Here is a 21,940-nt window from a genome sequence, read left to right on the forward strand (position 1 = left end):
TGTTTGTCATTGACAAATCCCTGCTGCACCTACACTATGTCATTACCGTGTTCAGTCGCTTGAGCTTCACTTCAGAGGGTTTTTTTTGTTGTTGTTGTTTTTAAATCACTTCCCTCCTTGTCCCTCAGCTGTGGCAGGGAAATCCCCCTTCCCAATCCCCCTTCCCACAGCCCTGCTTTTTTATCTGCTGCTCTAGCACCAAGTGGCTGCTTGTCTGGGTTTTGCCGTAGCAGTCAGCAGCAGTGTCAGCACTGGGAGGACATCTCTGGGTAGCCCCAAAATGTGCCATGCTGCAGATTGCTTCACCCCACGCTAGGGAGCCACATAAAACTGAGCCATTTCCAGGAAGATACTTGACTGTTGCCAAGATTTTACCTGTTCAGTGGATAAACAGAGCGCTTAAATCTTCAGGACTATCAATATTTATAGATTAATCTCTTTGAAGCCTGCGAGGGAGTGCTGAGCATCATCTACCCTGCCCTCCTTAGGCTGCTCCAGGCTGTATTTTGCCACTGCCCCCAGCCTTTCCCCTCTGTTTCTGTATATGATGTTTGAATGCTGGATCGTAGCCTTCCAGGTCAGTGGGCATCTCTTCTTGGTGTATGGTGGTGGTGCATACTGGGGCTGCTGGGTATCTCTACAACGCACACAGTGAAATGTGTTGTGTTAAAAGGAGTTTCAGCCTCTGCTAGTTGTGTTGTCCAACATCACCAACTGGTCTGTGAGCTGGAGTTATGCTCAGGTAATTACTGAGACAGAAGAGAGCAGGAGGAGTTTTGCTTTTCTCCATCAGCAAAGAGCTCTGAAAATTGCACCCAGAGAGTCACTTTAGCTCAGTTGTGGGCTGTTTGTAATCCTACAAACGAATTGCCAAAAAAGTCCCCTGAACGTTTGGGAAACGTTTGGGGGCAACCCTAGGTGGGTTGATGGCTTGCCATCAAGGCACATGTGTTTCTCACAGCTTGGTGTGGCTTTGTCTGGGCATTTGCCTGAATTGATCCTTGCGCTCTGGGCTCAAGCAGATTTGCAAGAGAAATGAGGGGGACACAGGCTGTAGGCTGAGCTGAGCGCAATGCTCACATCCCCTTGGGAAGCCAGGCTGCTGGGGGTTTGCACAGCTGTGACCTCCAGTCTCATAAGGAAATCACCCCGTTAAAGACACACACATCTTCTAACAGTCCCTTCTCTCAAGGCTGAAATCGCTACCAGTAAATGCCCCATCTGAAAATACATTTTGCACAGTAGTCGACTTCCATGCGCCATTTCAGCTGGCCAGTCTTCCTGGGATGGCAAAGCAGGACTTGCTGTTAAATCAAAGTGCCTTGTTATTTTCTTTGCTCCATGATTGATATGTCTCATCGTGTCACCAGCCTATATATAGCTTCTCCCTACTGGGAGACATAGTGGCTGCTCCTGGCCGTGTCACCTCAGGTTGGATTAATTAACCCTGACATCATACATTTCCAGGGACAGAGATCACGTTCCCTGCTGCCTGTAAACAGAAGCTGCGCACAGAATAAATGCAGGCAGGAGGCAGTGGGGAGGCTGTGTAAACACGGGTGGTTTGTGCGGAGCCAAGGCATTTCTAGTGCCTACTAAAAAGAGCAGAAGCCAACTTTTCATCTCCTTGTTTTTCTTAGGGCTTAGCGAGGAACCAGTAAGTTCGCTGCAGCTCTGATTACAAACATTTGCTCTTTTCTTTAGCCCCGGTGACTCTGCTGTTGGCTTGGTGACAGCGTTTATCCAGTCTCAGTGGTTCAACAGCATTTGTCTATTCTCTCTGAGGCCGAGCTGTCCCCAGTGCCTCGTAGGAACAGCCAGGCCGGGGTTTCTGCTGGGGGGCTGTTTGGAGTGCAGTGCTGGGGGGAGAGCTGTGGGTGTGGGGCCGGGGGCAGGCAGGCAGCAGAGGGTCTGCCCACCAGCTCTGGAAGGCTGTAATTGCTCTCCCAGCTGTGGTGGTAAAATGAGGGATGTTTGAGATTTGAGAAGTCAGGCTGAGAAGTTTACCTTAACTAAAACAATAATAATATGTCTTTCAGCTAAAATCTGGCAGCCTGCGATCGTTTCCAATCCCTGCTTCAGAGCTAAGATAACACCAGGGGAGCCACTGCTGCAGGCTCCACCAGGAGCCATCTCTCCATATCCTCACAGTCACTGCTCGAGTCTTCCTTAGGTTTGTGGCAACTGGCTGTTCCCATAGGATGGATCCTCCCGGGAATGGGCTTCTGGCTTTGTTAACACTGAGACGAGGGCTTTTCCTCACTTCTCTGTTTATTTATTTTTCTATAACAAGATATAGGTTGGGCCTCTTGGGAGAGGACAGGGGGGCGGAGAGGGAGATGCTGGCTGGATGTTCTCTCGCTACAGCCATAGCTGATAAAGCTTGTGCCTGTCCTGCCCTAAACCATGCTTGTGTGAGGAAGTTCCTGGAGCCCCCAGGTGTCCAGCACAACCTTCTGCAGGGGCTCAGGCCGGGGAGCAAAGACCAGCAGCTGCTCCAGCTCTGCAGCTGAAGCCTGCAATCCTGCTGCTGTGCCTCTCAGTCTAGTAGTTTTCTGACTCGTGTTCATCTGTGTTGGCATCGCCTGGCCTCTTTGAGAACAGGGGGGAGCCTTGGTGGGAGCACTGGTTGGTGGGCATCCATGTGGGCTTGCCCCGGAGCTCTGTGAGGGTTGCTTGAAAAAATGGGAAATTTTCAGGCTCCTGCCGTGACCTACTGAGAGCTGAAGTGCCTGGAAGTCTCTGCATAGTGTCCCATATTTTAGAGGTGGTGCCTGGCAGTCCTATACCTGTTGTGAACTGGTAGTGGGCTTTTTTGCAATCCAGTGTGGATTCTCCTCCTCTCAAAGTCAACAGGTCTTTCTGTGGATCCCTACAGGACCAACTTTCATGTTATGTCTGAGCATTGTGTGTGATGTCCCATGTTTGCGTTCAGCTTCTTGGGACTTAGTTTTCGCTAACAGTTCTGGAGCTGAACGTAAGGATGTGAGAGAGCAAACCCAGCCCTCTGCCTTTAGGGCAACTTTACGCTTTTCAAAAGAGCATCTGCCTCTGTAAAGAGTGAAAATGGAGCATTCTCTTCCCCTGCTTTATGTTTGCTGCATTTGGAACCTCACAGACTAAGGCCCATTTGTGTTGATCCAAAAAAGCCAGAAAGGGTTTATAACCTCATCACTTTTTCCCTGTTGTGCTGACTCTTGTGAGCCTGACCCTTTGCAGTGTGGTGCACTGCACCATGCGCAACATAAGCCCAAGAGGCCTGTTCCTCTCCAGGTTTGGACTCCACTCTGTTCCTATAGTGATTTTTTTTCCTTTCCTGGCTCGTTGGTACTGCTCCTGCTGAGAGCTGGCAGCTGAGCCAGCAGTGAGTCAGGGGCAGTGGGAGGCAGCTGGGTGGAACCGTGCTCGGTAGGTTCCTCCTGAAGACAGGGCTCTGCCGGTGCCTCTGCAGGACTGCTCCGAGGTCACCGCTGGGTCTGGGGCTGGTGATGACCGTGATTTCCCAGGACTGCAGCTGGGAAGGCTCTGTGCAGGCCTGTGCAGGATGTGTGATGAGGAAGCTGATGGGAGGTGGGGACAGGGGGGACGCAGCGAGGGGAAGGTGGCAGATGTGGTTCTGGAGGAGCGTCCAGCTGCGGTGCTAGCAGCCTCGAGCATCCCTGCACCGGCTGGGTTCGTATGGCTTCTGGGTATGCAGGGAGGGAAGGGAACAGGCACCTGTGGTCCTTACAACCAGCAAAACTTGCCCCATGTCAGAGCTTTTACAAATGTTAAACAGAGACAGAGTTTTCAATAGGCAGGTGGGGCTGGGGTTTTGGTCTGGGTTGGTCCCCTGGCTCAGCCCCGGCTTGCCTGGGTGACCTTGGCACGGTTACCGTAGGTGACCTTGGCTGCTGGCTTTGCTGAACTTTGGCTTCAGACTTTCCAAACCAAGTGTGTTCTTAGTTGGAGCAAAAGCGCTTTGGTTTTATTTGAAAATACTACTGAGGGATGGCAGGGGGAGAGAGCATGAGAGATTAAGCCTGCTCGTGGATTGGATCAGAGTACAATATTTTGTCTCCCACTGTGCTACCAGCTGTACGAGACAAAAATGTCAGAAATCCTGCAGCAGGCAATTACAGCCCGACGGCAGGCTGCTTACTGCCTAACCTCTGCTAGTTTAGGTTTATATCCCCAAACAAGGGGTTGTCTCTCTCCCAAAGCTCTTTGTTCTCTGCTTTCTTGTTAGAAGTCTGAACTGCCTCCGTGCCTCTCAGTGCGACCCTTGGAGGAGAGGTGCGTAGTGTGAAGGAGAGCTCAGCAGTGGTATTGTGCTGGTCCCGTAGAGAAAAAGGGCTTGCTGTCAATCCAGAGCATGCCCCTTGTAGCATCTTGTGAGCCTCTTCCTTCTCCTCACACTGTTGCATGTGAGATTTATTTCTCCAGCCTCCACAGCGTGCGTTAGCTCTGCGTATGTCTGGCTGGAAAATCATCTTGCTGTTCCATGCCTGTATTTTGCAAACTTCCCCGGGCCTGTTATCTCTCTTTTATTTCTCTTTGCAATACCTTTTATCCTGGAATGATCTGAACTTAATTTAATTGCCATTTGCTCTGTGCACATGAAAAAAAAATAAATTATCCCAAGCTCCAGACAAATCCCTGTAGTACCCCCTGAGTACCTCCCTTCAAGCTGATACATTTCTGGTCCTTATTGTTCCTTTGTTCATTATGCTTAAGGCAGCATTAAACAGGAATGAAGGTGTGTGTAGCTGAGCCAAATTGGAAGCTGATGAGTAATAAAAAAATTGCTCTACATTTGTGTAATGAGGGGTGGAGTAAAATAGCCTAATGTTATGAAAACACAGGCGGGAGGAGAGGGGATGGCTCGTGTTATTGCCGATAAGCACTGAAGGCATGCAGCACAGATCAGCCCCTGTGGTCTGGGGTGAAGCGGATCCTCTCTGTGTGCTGATGTCCTACAGAACCTGCAGCAGACAGCAGCGATGTGACAGCGGGCGCTGGACCTGCACAAAGCAAGCTGCGGGACCAAGTGGCTGCAGTGGTGCCTGCTGTGCACCCTTACCACACTGCTTTATCCACGTCCATCCCCACACCTCGTGCACCCCAGCCCATCCCCTCATGCAGCTGAGTGTCCGTGTGTCCTGAGCCCTGCAGGACAGACACAGCGCTGCCAGGGAGAGTAGAAAAGAGCCCTGGGGGGGGGGAGACCTGCCCTGGTGCACGCATGCCTTGTCCCCCCGCTGCCCAGAGCGGGCTGAGGCAGGCCGCTGGATGTTGCTGTCGCTGAGAGCAGCACAGAGCAGGCCGTGCCCGCACAGCTAACGTACTGGAGGGAGGGCTGACAGCAACTGAAAGTTCATTAGCACTCGCCTCTAACCACAAACGTACTCACTGCGCCGCCTGCGCAGCGCCGAAGTCTGACTTTGCAGACATTTCCCAGCAGGACATGTGGCAGAAGGAGATGACGTTTAAATGTATTGATGGTGTAAAGCAGAGGCCTGGCTAAGTGCCATCGGTTCCTGCCCTAGAAATATCTCAAGTGGGCTCTGCCCAGTGGGACCAGTGCCTCTGTGGCCTTCCCATCGCCCCTGATGGCCTCGTCTCACCCCGCGGCGCTGGGGGCACCGCCACCGGGCTGGGGGGAGCCTGTGAGCGTGTGCGACCACCAGGCCCGAGGGTGAGCTGCTTTTGCCAATCAGCACCTTTTCTTTATTTTTCAAGGTACTTTGCAAAAGCACTATCATATATAATTGGTTCTGGATTGCTGCACAAACCTCATTCAGATAACACTTGTCACCTTGGGAATAGCTAATGAGACATAACGAGCCAGCATCAGCGTGCCCGGGCTGAAGGGCTTTCCGTGCATCTCTGTTTCGTTATCTTTGTGTTTCTGAATGTCTTGAAGAATAAACATACACATGTATTTTAAGCAATCGCTTCCTTGCACAGATCTGTTCTGTTTTAAATCATTAAGTGTGTTCCTTTAGCAGATCAACATTATTGTGCTGCTCTTCTGATGCAGCGCCAGATATATTTATTTTCTTAGCTGAAATGATTTCCTCAGCAGATTTGCCTTTGAAAGGACACTGCTCTGAGGGCATCTTGTTTAAACCTATGCTCATCTAGCGGCGACTGTGCTCTTTTGATAGACACCTTGCAGATAGGGAACAATTCATTATTATGGGAAAACAAATGTTCATATTCGAGCCATCTTAGAAGTACATCAAAATCTGTATGAAACAGACTTTAAGCAAACGAACTATAAAATTCTGGTTTTGATTATCTCAGAGAATCCCTGCTGAAAGTAATAAGGCAGCATCAGGCAAAAGACATTCTAGGCTCAATATTACCAAGTATTAATTATTGTTACCTCTTTGCCAGCTGATAGCAGTAGTTGCAGCCCTGCAATTTAGCTTTCCAGCAGAAAGAAAGGTATTTGATCAAAATTAGAAAATAAAGCTTGTTCTAAATATGTCAGACCTGAAACAAAAGCTGGTGCACAGGGGTTTCTTCCCCCAAAGCACAGCTGAGTGTGCCTCTGCTTTAAGGAAGTGGCTTTCAGGCCAGTCCATGGCAGAGAGCAGCCCTGGCTGCTGCTCCTCCTGCAGGACATCTCACAGGACTGCTGAGGGCAAGGAGAGGCCACGGGGGCAGGCGAGGGGAACTTCAGGTCTTTTCGAGTCTCCAGCGTGCTCTCCAAGAAAGGCAACTTGGATGACTTTGTACAACAGTGACATCTGGTGATACCCATCAATATTTACTGTCTCCATCAGCCTTTTTTCAGAGGGTGGAGTTGCAGGCTGCAAAGTCCTTGCTGCTTGGGAAGTCAGAGCAGGCACGGGGGCTTGACTCGAGACCAAGACCTGTTGGGACTGCTCCTGGAAGGCAGCTTGCCCTGCTGGGGCCGGGTACGGCGGTGTTTTGTAGGCAGGGGCAGGATGCAGACATGTCAGCAGCAGGAAGGGCGCTGGCTGCTGTGGTGGGAGTGGGTGACAAGCTGCCCCGAGCTGCCCAGGGTGGAGATCTCCATCCTCCTCCTGAGCCAGCCGGGAGTGCAGCCTTCTCACTGCAGACCTCGTCACTGGCAGCGCTGGCGAGAAAAGCCCCGTGCCTCGCTGCGGGTGGCACGTCCCAACTCCACGAGGACGAGGTGATGTGTGAGCAGAGGACAGCTTCTACTTGCCCGTCTTTTCCCCTCCCCAGCAACCTGCAGCAGGTGGTCACATTCCTGCCCCTTTTCCTCAGTAATTACAAGCCTCTCCCTGCCTTGCTTTGCACCATGCCTCTGTGATCTGGGGGAAAAAGGCCCATTTTCCATTAAATGGTCATCAAGGATGTTTGCTGGCCCATCTGTCTGATGGGCCCTGTGTGTGGCACACTTGTTTGTGACCTTTTTTTTTCCCTCTTCAGTATTTGTGCAAATTAAAACAATTCAGAAGGAGGGGTTTCTATGGGTTAATTCAAATACGTGGAGTGCTTGAAAGAAGTCAGGTTATTCCCTCTTTCCAAGGGATTAAAAGTGGCTTTCGGCCTAAATCCTGGCAGTGCATCCAGACCACCTTCCAGGAGCAGTGCTCACAGGAGCACTTGGTGCCTGCTGCTGTGTCTTGTGAAAACAAGATCGCTGTGCTCCTGGGGGCAGGGCCTTGGTACCGTCTTGTTCTGCGTCGAGCATATAAATGATGCTTAACAAACAGCTAATAGGAAAAGTGATGGTTTGAATATGCTAACGTGGAGGACAGAGGGAGAGGCCTGTAGTGAGGCTGAATTCGATTTCTTTAATATTAGCTATTAAACATGCAAAATAAGCAGAGTTGATGTGATTATTCCATACCTCTTTCCTTCCAAAGGATAGAATATGAATGAAATCACCCCTTGGAGAGCAATAGTAAGATAATGTTTTCACACCATTAGTCAGATGCTAAAATATCAATACACTTTTCCTTGGCAATACGAAGCCAGAAACAACAATCAGACGATGGTAACAGCTTGTGTGCTGCCCAAGGAGCTTCTTTCGGTTCTTCTCAGACCCTTGCTGTGCCTGAGGAGCTGCGGCCACTGCAGGTCTGTTCCCAGGAGGTCCTGGCTCTCTCCAGGAAACCCACACCTCTGTGCTACTTTCCCTGGTTCGTGTGTGCCTGAAATTTCTCATGTGACGTTGTGTTTTACATCCTCACCAAATACCAGGAAATCTTCCAAAGGAAAAGCTTAGGCTTGGCTGTAGTAAAATGCAGATAAATCCCTATGATCTCAAGAAGAGAGAGAAAAAATATCCCTTAGGTAAAATCAAGGCACAGCTTCATACAGATGGACAAGGCTCTGTTGGGGAACCAGAAGTATGCCCCATGTTCAGTGCTCTTCAGTTTAAAGAGGCAGCCTGTTCAAACCTATCTGCTAGAATTGGGAAAAATGTGTTAGTGAGAGCACATCAAATACATCTGCGGTGCTAGATAAATTGTTCGTTTTGAGAAAATGCGTATCTTACCCTACTGGTGGTGTGGAGAGGGCTGATGCGACTGGAGATAGCACTGTCCAGGGACAAAAGAATTAATGTAAACTCAAAGGCAATTTTTTCTTCAGTGATTTCAGGAGTAGGACATAAAGGAGAGCCAAACAGCTCTTGTTTTCCATGGATCTGTGCTGGCCTGCCCATAGGGTGGGATCTGGGGAGGCTGCATGGAGGGAGTAAGTTGACAGTGAAGGTTGGGAGCAACAGTACTGAAGTCAGTGGGGCTACACAGGTGCAAGAAGAAGCTCAAGTCCTTAGAGTTCCCTTACTGCTTTATTTCTGAAAGCTGCTGGAGGACAGGGAGAGCTTTAGAGAAGGTCTGCAGTGGTCTTAGTCATGGCTGATCCTCCTTCTATGAGAAACTGCAACTTCTGCACCAGGATAATGATGAGGGGTTTTAATATCCTAAAAATAATCTATTTTTTTTGCAAAGAGAGGTGCATGTGGCTGGAAAACTAAGTAGAGTGATGGGTGGGCTTCCCATGGGAGTTACCCTACCAGAGACTTCCCAGAGTTTTCTGCAGGGACCAGAACTCTTCAGCTTTGCTTGGTGAGAAAATTATCTCAACATGTTTCAACAAACTTTCCCAAAGTGTGTCCTGCTGCATGCTCCTGAGTGTCCCCTTGCCTCCAGGTCACATCACTGGCTGCAGTTCAGTTTACCTAAGCTGGAGTCAAGATGCTTTGGCATGCCTGCACCAACTAGCTCAACCTGCTCCTGGGCTCCTCTTCCACCCATAACACCTTCCTGGCCAGGGAATGAGACTTGTTTATCCCTCTTTGCTCAAAACCTGGATTTCCTCAGGAGCCTCCAGAAGCTGCCTGTGCTCCTGGGAAGCTGGGGCTGTCCCCAGGTCCGTGCTTCCCTGCATTTCACCTCCTTAACCCCACTGGTGTGCTGGAAACCAAAAGTTCCCTGGCAGTCCCTGGGGGAACCTTGTTGGCTTTTATGGTCTCTAAAAGACCTCTGCGTGGATTTGTAGTCATTCTACGTGTACACGGGGCAACACTAACATAACTGGTAATTAATTTGTTTTAATTGTTTTTATATAATCCCCGCGAGCGACCTCATGTTTTGTTTTGCATCTGTTATGTTTCTGACTCAAATTTTAATGCCTTAATGGGAACGGTGCCAACTGCTGTTACACTGAGCTATGAGCAATCTCCTGGCACACTTCCAGTCCTTTATTGTGGAACTAACTATACAGCACTGTAATTTAACTAGCAAAATGTGGCAAATCACTATTATTAATAACAATAAATCTATTTCTGCAGGTTGACAGCATTAAAATAACAAATTACTCTGCAAAGAAAGCTGGTAATTTTGGGTGCTTTCCACTGCGATCATTGCAGAAGTGTAATATCCATTATTAAGAGCCCTTTGGTGTCTCATGAAGGAGCTGTTTGCACATGACAATGCATCACGGTTCTTACTATGGGGGAGGATACCGAGGTCTTGACCTTGGCTATTTCAGTAATCCATCGTTTAAATTTAAATGTTAATGTCAGGATGGGGCGGGTTAGGGAAAATTGTCTCTCTGCCCAGTTCCCCCCTTTTTTAATAATTCTGTCTCATCCAGTTAGTCAAACCTTAATGCCTGAGATCTTCATTTCTCCTGCAGCCTTCCCTTCTCCCCGTTCCGTGTTGCTGTCTTCATCCTTGAATCCGTGGTGCCCTGCAGGGCACAAGTCCCCGTAGGCTTAGCGGAGTGCTCGATTTGTGCAAGGCTTTACCCACGAGAGCAGTGCCCACCAGACGCTCGTATTTTTAGGGGTTGGCAGCTGATCTCCTGCAGAGCACCACTGGGTTGCAACAGCCCAGGCATTTTCAAAAAGACCCAGCTGAAATCAGGGCTTAAATTACTTCCAGGCTGAAGTTCCTTCTGGGGTTTACTCATTGAACACAGAGGTTAACCTTAAGCTCTTTGAGTGGTCCATCTCTTAAATCTGTCCCACGCCTTTGTTGGGCAAACCTGGGCTATGACCATAGTCTGGGGCACTTGGGTGAGGCAAAACTAACTTTCTGCAGCTGAGCTGAAGGAAGCCACGTCAGCCCCTTCATCTCTGAGCAGCTGGGGATTGCGAGGGGAGCGAAGTGTGTGCCGGCTCCTCGGGGTGCAGGTGCAGGGCTGGGGGCTGGGGGTGCTGGGAGGGAGGGAAATGGGGGTGTGGCAGGGAACTGGTGACTGTATGGGAGTTGGGGCTTGACTGACTTAACTGCTTATTTACTTTGGTTTTGTACTTTGGATTGGTGGAACAGGCATTCTAGTAAGCTTAAATGGGAGTTAAAACATCACAGAAAAGGGAACACCGGAGTATCTGCCTCGTGAGCTGCAGGCACCAAAATCTTGTTGTAAGGGCAGACTAGCGCAGTCTGCAAAGTTACTTTTCAATCAAGAACTTATAGCATACATGAGGTTTTACTCGTTCTTTTTGCCTGTTATGTCAGGGCAGTGTGAATCTAAGCCCACTGAATAATGAAGAATGAATAATGAATTACCAGCCCACTGGTAATGAAGAGGTTGTTATTGGTTGTCTCCTCAGCCTCTTTGTTCATCCAATGAGTGGGCAAAAAGCTTTAAGTTGTCAGTTACGGAAGGGGAATGTGTGACATGAGTGTTCATGGCTGCCATCTCTGCTAGCTGGTGAGGGTGCTCCCTGGCTCTGCAAACTCTCCTGGAATAAGTGGGACAGCCCCGGACACAGGCTCTGAATAACAACTCAGGGTGCTGGAAACTCCGCTGGGCGAGCAGGTAAGTCTGGTGCAAATCACTAAGTGATGACTGAACAGAGCATCAGCGAGTGTGGAGAAAGGGCAGACTCCGTGTCCACTCTGGTGCAGCTGAAGAAGTCACTGCGGGGTGGTTTGCAATGGGTTGCCACGTTCCCTCTTAGATCCTTGCATGCAAAGCGAGTGGCTTAGCACTGCTGTCGCAGCAGGGCACTGTTAGTGTTGTGATTGGGGGGTTTCTTTATTTTTCTAGTTTCAATTTTGCAGAAGGAATTAGGAAGGGAAGGCTGGAAATCACTTCCACTCTTCGTGCTTGCGTAAGCCAGAAGAGGTTCATTTCCTCACCCAGGAGGCTTGCAGCAGGACAGCACCTGCCTTCTTCCACATGGGGCGTATGTGTCTGGGTGGGGGCTTCAAAGTTCCCTGGATAGAGCCCAAGCCCACAGGCTTCTCTAGTGGTAGCTCCCAGTGCTTAGTCAGTTTTCTTAGCGATTAAAGTCTCTCCTGGGTAGCTGAACGGACTCTGCAGGGTTTAATCCACAGCCTCTGCAGCGAAGGTACCAGCCGTGCCATACGGAGCTGTTCAGAGAGATGCAGCCCCTTGCGAGCACTAATAGTAAAATGCAGCTTTGAGCTGTTATCCAGCCTAATCTGCAGATCAGACTGTGATAATTCAAGCTTAGCCAGTTCCACACCAGCTGCTGCTCTCCCAGACAAATGCCTGCAGCCCTGAGGGGTGGTGGTGTCGATGGGCTGCTGAAGGGATTTGGGGGCCCCAATTCTCCTTAAAAAAATCCTGGTTTATTCCCATTATGTCAGTGCTTTGCATCCCACCCTTTGCTTTCACCTGAAGGTCCTATGGCACCTGACAAGTGAGATGAAGGCGCCTGACCCTTTGAGTGGTTTCATCCTGCCGATGCGCAAAGCAGCCAGATCCTTGGCACGGTGCGGCGCGGCGTGGTGATGCCTCCAAGCTCTTGCTCCACTCCTGGAGCATTTGGTTGGGAGGGTACCCCAGAGGTGTTGCCCAGCACGGTCTTTGAAGAGTCGTGACAATTTTAAAGCGTGTGTTTGCAGTAAGAGGCTGGCTTTGGTGATCTACTTGGTATTGGTTTACCCGTCTTGTTCCTCCTGGCCTGTCCCTGTCATTCAGGGGCACGGGCACAACTGGCAGCTGTCCGGCAGGCAGACTGCTGGGGGATGAAACCCTTCTTCTTAAAACTCTTTGGTGTTGTAGACCTTTCACTTTGGGAAGAAAGTTCATGTAGGCCCTTGACTTTGTAGAGCTCCTGCCTGCAGGCGAGCATGGTTAATTGAAATCTGAGGATATTTCCACAGTTATTTGAAATTCTGTCTTCTGCAGAAGCAGAGATATAGAGGAAATGTGCACTGCTGCAAAAGTGCATTAAACAAAGAGTTGGCAAGTCAGAAGTGGCGTAATTTATGCCTCCAAAAGAGTGTTTCATGGTGATTAAACTAAAAAAACAAAACAAAACAAAAAAGCAAACCACACGCACCATTAATGGAGTTTCTCTTATCTTAAAAGTCAGAGGCCAATGATATTGCAGATGAAAAGCATTGGATTCTGTGACCAGAAGGGTTACCTGCAAATTAGCTGCTGCTATTAGTGACAAGACAAGGAGATATTAAAATAATGAACCCAGGTGCAAGCTACCTGGAACTGCTTCTAAGTGCTAAGGGCTCCCCTTCTAAAGGTCTCATTCCTTACTCAATCTGCAGCAGGGGCTTGAAGCAAGATGGTGCTCTTGGGACAATCCCATCACTACCGACAGGGTGGCTGTCTTGACGGGTCTCTGCATTTGCATGTTGGGAGTATTTTGGGTGGGCAGAATGACTGGTGTGTACGTGGCAGACAGCAGGGTGGTGGCTGGACGTGGGGTGGGTGCATTTACTGCTCCTATTTTTGTTAGGGGACTACTCATGCAGAACCAAACCAGCAGAAAAAAAACGTATTTTCTTTCTGCAGACAGCCGTGGTCATATATTGGCTCTGTTTAAAAACATCTGAGTACCTTAAGAGTGTGGTTTATTTTATTGGTTGGTTAATATCTAGATGATACCCCTTATCAGGTTTGACAGGTCAACTTCATGGCCTAAATAACTGAACAGCATCCTTTTAATGCTGAATTTCTGGCTTTTGTTGGTCTGTCTCATAGCTGGGGTGTTATCTAGCCTGTGGAATTTGATTTATTTCTGTGCTGGCATGTCCAGAAGAATCCGTGTAAAGAAAACAAACGGCATGTCCCCTTCACAGGAGATCTTGGCTGCTATTTCTCTACCCACTAAAAGCTTTATCACTCAGCCTTGTTATTACCATACTAAACGGAACACTTCAGAGCTTAGCGGCTTAACAAGATAAAAACATGCTTTGCGGTTAATGTGGTTACTGTAGGCATGCACATGGGGCCGGCGAGGAGAGCTGCTCACTTCCTGCTGGTGCAGCTGCGGATCGGCGGAAAATAACTTTGATAAAGCCTATGAAGGCAGGCAATTCAAGATACGTTTGAGCTTTATCGGGGTAGCTCTCTGTACGCAGACCTAAGGTGGAGGAAGGCCACCCTGCCATGTAATTTTGCATCCAAACTAAATTTGCTCTCCACCATGCTTCGTGTCTGTGTTCTTCCTCCGGTCAAGTGCTGTTGACTACAAGGGTGTTTTCCAGTTCAAAGGGACAGACTGGGATTCCCCAGCTGACACCATGTCTTGAAAATAGTCCAGGAGGCTTTTTTTTTCCCTATGAGTAAGGAGTCTTGTGTTGTCTGAAATGTGTAACACTGCAAATTTAGGACAATTCTACTCTCTGTATCATTTACCTTTTGGAAATTCATGACTTTGTATATGAGATGAAGGCAGATGTCTGGATTCTGAGCTGCTAAAACTTGATAACAACTTGTTTGTTGGTGTTTCCTCCTCCTGGCGTCCAGGTTTGACTCCTCGGGATACCACCAAAACACACCTCTTCTCCTGAAACACTTCTGAAGAAGTGCAAGTTTAGCTCTGGAATCCTTTTCATAGACCTTCCTATAATTTCTGAATGTATCTTGATTTTCTTTAAAGCATTAGGAAATACAATACTTAGAACTACAGAAGGCTCCCAAAGGCAGCTTTCTATTTTGAGCTTAAGAAGCAGGAGACGTTATGTATGATTTGTCTCTTTTTTGGTTGATCCTGTTTACGAAGGATCAGTTTGTTACAACAGCACATTCAGTCCTTTTTTCTCCTTCCCAAAACTTCATGGGTCTGGCTCCCTCTGTGAGACCTTTTTCAACCTTGCTTTGACTTTTGCTTGTTTTTTTATGGTTGCTGTTAATAGTCTATTTTTATTGCTTCCTTCCTCTGTCCCTACGTTTTGTTTCTCTCTTCGTTTATACTGAAGGATAAGCTGTCTTCTCACAGCGTGAGCACATTTACTATCCCAAGACTCCTTAGACATTTTTAACCAAAAAATTTTTGTAAGAAAAAGAATATACATTTTCTGGGACACTGCTAATAAGGACATTTCTGTGGCTGTCGTCGCATACTAACTTCATACCAAATAAAATTGCTGTGAGCTGAAAGATAGCCCACGCTGGTTGTAGGTTGCACAGTGTTGCTTCTCTGCTCTTTGCATCCCCTCTCCATCTGGATGGGGCAGGACAAACAAGTAACGAGCATCGGGATGAGAGGGATGGTGCCATGTTATGTCAGATCATGCAGCTGCCTTCGGTCTGTGCTCTGCAGCCCTGATCGTTTCACATTGCGATGCACGTTCTTCTCTTACAGGCTCCTGTATCTTAATCCCGTGTTGCTTGTGCTAAAGCTAGCAGTTAGTTAAATAGTACACAGATGTGTACATTTCAGTGTCAGAGTTAGTACTCGGAGCTATAGTTCAGTTTGCTGTGGAAAATATTTTTCATGCACGCAGCATGCAATAGAAAAGCTGTTTCCAGAGCACAGTTCCTTCCCAGTAATTACGGCAGTCTCTCGCTCACCAAATGCTTAAACTCCCTTCTAAAGGTTGCAGTCAGGAAGGAATAATAACCAATTAAAATATTATTGACATTTACTGATAAGGCAAAGTCTGTGGTGTAGGCAGCAGGAGCAGGTGTTGCAGCTGGGGGAAAGGAATATTCATGAGCTACCTCTTGAAGCCTCAGCCTCGTGACCTGCCTAGGAACCTTGGCTAAGAATTTATTAGTGCAGCCATTAATTATCTATTAGCACTTTAGATTACGCTTCCTTGTATAAATAGTTTATGAGGTGTATTCAGATGTTTCACTGTGGACCCTGTGCAATGCCACGATCCTCCCCAGCCTCCTCTGGCAGGCTTTCCCCAGCTGTGTGAGGACCGCAGGTACGTGACCTTGCATGCTTACAGGGCAGCATCTTGCTGTGTGCGAGACCTTTGAAATTGGTGTGTGATACAAGTCAAGCTGCCTCTCTGTTCACTCAGCAATGTACATCTGGTGTGCTTAGAGCTTTGGAAATCTAAAAACACCGCGTGATATGTTATGAAGAAAGACATCTGCCTGCATTCTCATGAGCTGGTTTGAGAGGGATCCGCGCAGCACCCGGCCCTTCCTGGGGAAGCAGGAGAACAAATGGCACTATGGTGAAGACTTGGTGTCCCACGGCCTGCACACAGCCCCCTCCTCTGTGCTATTGTCATGCCCACTCTCAGCTCAGCACTTGTTTTCAAGCCTGATGGTATCACACGTGAGGAGTGGAGATATCTCAGTGAATCACGTGTGCTCTGCTTGTTGCTAGTGGCTCTGGAATTCACATTCATGGAGAAGTCCTGCCAGGGATGTGCTTGCCACATCAACGTCTCCAGTTCATGCATTATGCAAAGTGTTTGCAGCAGTCAAATGCTGAAACAGCTGAAAACATTCAAATTTAGTGCAAAATGTACACTTCGTGTTATCTATACTGATTGCAACGTATCTTGTTTTAATTAAATAAGTATGGGATGTAAATTTTAAAAAGTCGTAATACGAGGTAGTCAGCTTGCAATATTTATGTAAGCCTCGTGTTTCATAAGCATTTGAATTCCATACCGTTTCATATTTTTGCTGTTGGTTTTTGCTTTGGTTACGTTCTGATGCGTATTCAGTGAAATTCATCCTTCATGTTGAAGATGTAGATGAAGAGTCCACATTTAGCTGCAGAAAGCTTGCTTTGGCATCCGTGAAGTTTCTTCTTGCAGACTGTCTGACACGGGAGCCTGATGTCCCCCTCTGCTTGCACTGGGTAGCATCTCAGCTAAGTATAGAGGAGATTGGTCTTTGACAAGGTACTGAACTCATCCAGGAGGTGAGAATCAATTATTAAACCTGCATGTGAAACCTTAGCTGTGTACCTGGTACTTAGTTGGAGTTGCTGTGTGTGCTGCAAGAAGCAGTCAGGTAGTTACAGGGAGGGAGGTATGGCTGTACACGTGGTGATCAATCCGAGCCCACCTCTAGCTCTGATCTCACTGCCCTGAAGCCACCTGATGTCACCGAGATACGGAGAAGGTCGCACAAACAGTTTCAGGTTTGCACAGTTTGGGGTATCTGTCTCGATTCCTTTGTGAAAATCCTGCTTTTTCCACACATTGTCTCCTCTCCTCTGCTGAGGAGCATCTGAGAAGCCCCTTCAGGCACCGTCTTCCTCTGGGTGGCAAAGGTCTCTCAGGTGGTAGCAAAGGCCTGGGAGTGCCTTTTGGGGTGGCAAAAGAAAATTTTGGTTGGAATTTGAATGTTTAATAAAATAGATCCCGCAGGCAAAAAATAAATTAAAAAAAAAAAAAAAATGAAGGAAAGTGAAATAATCGCTCTCTCTGGAAATTTCAATTATCAGTCAAAATATCCTGAAATCAAAACCTTACTGACATTCAGCCTCAATTATATAAAAAGCATTGGGGATATGGAATATGTTCATATAAATGAGGTCTCTGATAACTGCGGGAATTTTCAATGTACTTAATGGATGTCAAGAGACTTGACCCTGTTTTGAATACCAGGGAGTTTTGGATAATTGAAGTTTGGATAATCTAGGTTGAACTGTAGAATTTAGCAAATTAAGACAACTTCAAGAACGTGTGTGAGTTAATTTTAGTTCTGACAAATGAGACCAGCTTAACTAGCTTAGAGACTAAGGCCGGCGGACAACACGCAGTGGATGCAGTTACCCAAGGCATCCTGCACAACCTCATTAACGCCGTCCCATGCAGCGTGTGGAAGGATCCGTGTACAGAGATGAAGGGTGATTTAATTTCTCCAGCCTGCATTTAGCACATGCTGTCAATAGGGCTTTCAGCTAGCACAAGAGCGACTTCTGTGATGGGGATTTGTGTCGTCCTGAAAGCGAGCGGAGACGTGCGAGTGCTGGTAACGCAGCAGGCTGTGTAATGGCTATTGATGGTAATGATATGGCTGCGAAGAGGCAGAGGCGAGGGAGAAAAAAGTGCAATTCACCCAAGACTGCAGTTGTCTAATATCCCCAGTGCATGAGTTCATTCTCCTCTCCTCTCTTTTCTCCTCCCTCAAAATACATGCTTTAAATGAATATTTTAATATAGTTCTAGATTTCCAGGAAGGGGGAGGAATAAATTATTAAGAGTGAATTACTAGTACAGAGGTTTACGGATATGAGGGATACAAGATTTGTGGGGAAACATAGCGTCCTGCATTACATCAGCTGACAGCAGTTACAGAAACCTGACAGGCTCACAGAAACATCTTCATCTGACAGGTCTGAGCAGATTCTCTGCCTGGAAGTTTGTTCATTTTCTCCTGCCTTCTGGTAATGAGAAGCAGGACCTCTCTCTCCTTAACACCTTTGCTCTGAATACTAGAAATATTTCAAAGGGAGAAATACTGAGGGGCTATTCAAGTGACAGATGCTGCTGCTGTGTCCAGGGGACCCCGGGGGCTGTTAGCATTTCTTGCTGAGCTGCAGCTCCTGGGCAAGACCCTTGACACCAGTAGGAGTCTGTCCCCTAACTTTGTAGCCGTCTGGGTCTTAGTGTGTCTTCGAGTATAACGTTGTGATGATCCTTCTTCCTCTTCTGACTGGGGAGGGAAAAATGCGAGACAGTGTAGTGCCTAGGCAGCAAGAGAGTATTTAGATGCAGATGATACGAGAAGCAACGATGGAATTTTTGACTAAGGCATATATTAAATATTTTGGCTGGTGCATTGTGTATCTCAAAATCTCCTTCTCATCTTTCAAAAATATGTTCTCATTCTTAATATAAGCTCTTTTGGCAATGGGAGGGTAGTGACAGCATGGCAACTAGCGAAGGCGTACTTCGTGAACATTTTAACTTGACATAGGCTCCGTCTGTCTGCAAGACTGTTTATCAGAAAGCATAACTGCTACATAGCATCAGTGGAAGGGTGCTCTGCAAGCAGCGTGTGTTAATTTTATTACACTAGCAGCTAGAACATCACCCTGGGGCTCTATTGTGCTTGGCTTTGTATAACCCTTTACCTTCTAAATATTCAAGGAAAAAAGAAAAAGAGAAAGCTTTTTTCTCTTTTATAGATGGGAATGGAAGCATGGAGCCATCAAGCGACATGCACAAGGTTAAATAGGAAAGTAGAGAATATGCATCTCCCCAGCTCCTGACTAGGGTCTTAACCACATAACTGTCTTCCCTGCTTGGATCTCCATTTGAAACTCATTGCATTAGAGTGGATAGAAAATTAACCAAGAAGGGTTATCTAATCCCGCACTGAAAGAGCAAAAAATGCTCAGCTATGGAGAGAGGGCTGTACTGAAAGATGAGAAACAGCAGAGCTTCAAATATGTACTCTAGAGAATACTCGTGAGGTATTGGAGACTTGTTGGAGAGCTGGTAGGAAATGGAGAGTGCATCAAAGCACGGAGGGGAAACACAAGGGGTAGTTTAGACCATGTGTCGAAGGGAGCTCCTTTAGGAAGGAAAGATAGGAATAAAAGAAGCAGTTTTAATCTGGAGGTGTCCGATAGCTGGAAAGATATTCTCATCCTTAGAACTTTATTTCAGATAGCTTGCTTTGCAAACATCACCAAAAAAGGAGACGAGACAATGCCAGCTATTTTCTACAGCAAAATTACCATATAGAGAACCACAGAAAATGCCTTAGACCACAAACTGTAAACAAGCCGAGCCACTGGCAGTCTAAAAAACCAATGTTTTTTTTAAAGTGTATGCTAAAACCAACTTTGTTTACTTAATTGCAATAGAACATTGTATTTTTCCTTAATAGAAAATTGAAAAAACCTGGAGGGCGATTCTGTGGTTTGCAATAAATAAACACAAATGTGAAATCGAACACTACCCAAATTATAAAAGCTTAGTACATGAACCGCCCCCCAGTACAAACTTGTCAGTCAAGTGCCAACTGTCAAGAGCTGGCTACTTTTCATAAAGCGCAGTTCCAGCCTTTATCTTAATGTCAGTGCTTTGTTATGATTGACCTTCTTCTGGCTGAAAGCCCACTTAAACTAAACAATGCGATTCTGTTCTGAAGAGGGCGAATAGAGAATGCATTGTTACTTCGTAAAATGTCTTTGGATGCAATCCCAGATGGGAAGGAAGCGGTGTAATTACTGTACTCAATACAGAGCACTGTAGGGGCATGTGAGGCAACCGGTCTGCAGTGAATGAGGAGCAATCCTACACCTCTGCTGACTGTGAGGCTCTACTAACTGGGCAATTTTCATATTAGCGTTTTATTTGTTCTGCTTAAGCAAAAAAATCTGCACTTGACCACTGTAAATCAAAAATTCAAACCAGACTTCCTGAGAAAATAAGGGGAAAAAAAAAAAAGTGCTCACAATGGCTGTTTGAGATGGTGAGCACAGCCGTATAAGTCATTTTCTTTACTTGTAGAGAGTAAGCCATGTTCTGTGTCAAATCTGACAAAATTATGCGAATTCATCTTCTGATTACAACTCCATTAAATATAATCTATGCTACAAAACGTGTCTGGGCTCAGTGCTAGAATCTCTGCTCCTGAACTTGTCACAAAGCAGAGTATAAATGGCCTTTTAACACATGTATTTATTATGGTATGAATTTCCCCAAACACTGTTTTTATAGACTAGCATGGAAAGCACATTCATTGCGAAGCGTTGCTGTGCTGTGATGAGAGACTTCTCTCTTAAGTGGAAAATGAACTCAGTTACGCTATTGTGATTCAGCTTTATCTTAAAAGCATCTCAACAGAGGAGTGGGGAAGGAGGTGAATTATTACAGATGCTGTATCTTCCCTTTGTGAGAGAAGGTTTTTGCCATGCACGGCTCAGTATTGGAAGCAAAGGACTTGAGAAATTACTATTGCTATTTTACAGAGAAGTAACACAGACATATAACTACTCACAGCCACTTGGGAGGCTTGACATAGCCAGGAACTGAATGCAGCCTCTTGAGATGCAATCCAGGTGCTTTCCTCCCCAGGAAAAGCTCCTGTTTGGACAAAGGCTCTGTTCGGTCGAGTGCCATCCAAAAATGAGACAGGCAAGGTCCACATCCCAGCAGAAACTCGTGAGCTAAGCCACACGAAGTGAAGTGCAGCCTCACTCAAAGGATATGAAGTGCAGACTGTTCAGGACTAATCCAAATACCTAGGAGGTTAGTAAATACAACCTAAAGCATGGCTGTGCCTTGCTAGTCTTGTGGAGCTTGATTCAGTCCAAGAGCGAAAGCAGGTGCTGCTCTTCAGCCACACACCTCGTTTTCTAAGCTTGTGGTTTTGCTGCTGCTTTGTACCACCCCTGTGATGCCTTACATTGGTGTGATCGGTACGGCTGGTGGACTTCGGGTTGATTCAGTGACAGTTACCTTATGCTGACACCAGGTCTATCTACCAGTCTAAATCTACAAAGATGTTTCATAAGCCCTTGCCTGACTGTGGCGTCCTCTACATGGTGTGGCACTTCTGTCCTTTCTCATGCTGAATCATTCATTTTTTGAAGAGGAAAACTATAGGATTTTCATTTAAATAATGTGCTTTCTGGGTCTCTCATGGAACTTTATCGTCTAGAAGTAACCTGGAAAATGTTTTACTTCCCAGGATCTGTGCTGGAGATGCCATGCATTAAATGGATGCCTTGTTTCAGTGTGAAAGAGGTAGCTCCAGCAGCTTTCTGGAACCCTGATGTGTTTTTGAACAGCATCCAAAGTTTGGGTCGGGATAGACAGGAAGCCAGATGGGGATGTTTCTGTATTTTCCGAGTCAAATTGCCTCACATGCCATAAGGATTTTTACTCTCTGGAGAGCCCAGCTGCCACGGAATCAGACCTTTTGCTTCCTGCAGTGCTGACAGATCTACCAGCCACGGGGCCGAAGGCATGTTCTTGCGTGGTGGAGCAGACAGGGCTCTCCTGCGTGTTTGGATAGGTGTTCGTCCCTGGAAAACTTCTGCAGACATGTACGTGGTCCTGCAGGAGTGAAAGGTTTGGTGCCACACACAGCTGATGGATGTCTTCATGCACGCAGTGATTCCTTGAGACAATCACTGGCTTAGTGCTTAGCTTTCCTTGGGGACCATTTTTCATTATATCTGGTGTTTTCTAAAGGCCCGTATACTTTGACCGAGGAGTTGGAAGTCAGCCATGGTGATCGAAATTAAATGGAAAAAGAAGGAGCATCTTAAAAAATATTTTTTAGGATTTTTTTTTTTTATTTCTGTAACAGTTTTACAGATGTCATTGCTGATGTGCACAGA

At 46.9% G+C, this 21,940-nt stretch overlaps 1 protein-coding gene and 1 long non-coding RNA gene across 8 annotated transcripts in view; one reads left to right on the forward strand and one right to left on the reverse strand.

Annotated features, from left to right (window-relative positions):
- The window catches only part of GALNT9 (polypeptide N-acetylgalactosaminyltransferase 9), a 428,403-nt gene that overhangs the window by 86,688 nt on the left and 319,775 nt on the right, over positions 1-21,940 (forward strand). For 2 of the 7 annotated variants that reach the window (XM_068653693.1, XM_068653696.1), the window contains exon 1: positions 12,873-14,243. The exons of 2 other annotated variants lie outside the window; for them this stretch is intronic. The gene's annotated coding sequence lies outside the window, so the exon portion shown is untranslated. Of the gene's footprint in view, positions 1-3,589; positions 3,673-12,872; positions 14,244-21,940 lie in introns of those variants that run through there. 3 more of the 7 variants (XM_068653697.1, XM_068653694.1, XM_068653702.1) reach the window with 3 other exon arrangements.
- On the reverse strand, positions 17,264-20,732 carry LOC137841131 (uncharacterized). Its single transcript, XR_011088464.1, has 2 exons — positions 20,593-20,732; positions 17,264-18,294 (listed from the first exon to the last, which is right to left on the reverse strand). It is a non-coding gene; the product is annotated as an uncharacterized lncRNA (long non-coding RNA).

Source organism: Anas acuta, chromosome 17 (genome assembly GCF_963932015.1).
Source record: "Anas acuta chromosome 17, bAnaAcu1.1, whole genome shotgun sequence".
NCBI lineage: Eukaryota > Metazoa > Chordata > Aves > Anseriformes > Anatidae > Anas > Anas acuta.